Source organism: Gavialis gangeticus, unplaced genomic scaffold, assembly GCF_001723915.1.
Source record: "Gavialis gangeticus isolate Ggan-Ray unplaced genomic scaffold, GavGan_comp1, whole genome shotgun sequence".
NCBI classification, from domain to species: Eukaryota; Metazoa; Chordata; order Crocodylia; family Gavialidae; genus Gavialis; species Gavialis gangeticus.
This window is the reverse complement of record NW_017729022.1, coordinates 116187637-116188190: the sequence shown is the minus strand read 5'-3', so window position 1 is coordinate 116188190 and position 554 is coordinate 116187637. Positions and strand designations below refer to the sequence as shown.

The window sequence follows — 554 nt, the reverse complement described above, 5'->3', positions numbered from 1 at the left end:
TTTTTTCATTGAAAGGTAAGATACCCCTGTGTACAGCATGCACCTAGATAGTTTGAACACTGTAGCTACTGAACTGTACATTTCTGCCTTTGTTAAAATCTCTTATTACTTGTTTGTGGGCCCATGTCCTACATATACTGTACTTGATTCACCCTCAGTGCAAGAGGGTTTTTTTCTTTTTCAACATTGCATTCAACCTTGTATTTCTGTAATTCTGTGTAAACAATGCCACTGAAGTCAATTGGACTGTCAGTATGACTACTTCATAATATACTGGTACCTTCAGGCTGAACTCTCTTGTTGGCTAAAATGTGTAACTTTTCTGAATGACAGTGGAGTTGAAACGATGTAAATGGGGGCAGAACTGAATGTTATACTTTGTAGAATGTTTTCTGTTACTCTTGGTTGGCCCCTTTCTTGAACTGATCAGCTGGGATTCTGGTTGTAGAGCTCAATTTTGGAAATTGTTCAGGTAGATTCCCCCCCCCCCCCCCAATTTTCCAAAAAAAGGAAAAATTAAAAATTTTTTTTAAACCTTTTGAAGAGTAGAGAAT

General features: G+C 37.5%; 1 protein-coding gene across 3 annotated transcripts in view; it reads left to right on the top strand.

Moving 5' to 3' along the window:
• Nucleotides 1-554, top strand: part of CUNH12orf4 (chromosome unknown C12orf4 homolog) — a 40284-nt gene that overhangs the window by 8890 nt on the left and 30840 nt on the right. The window lies entirely within an intron of this gene.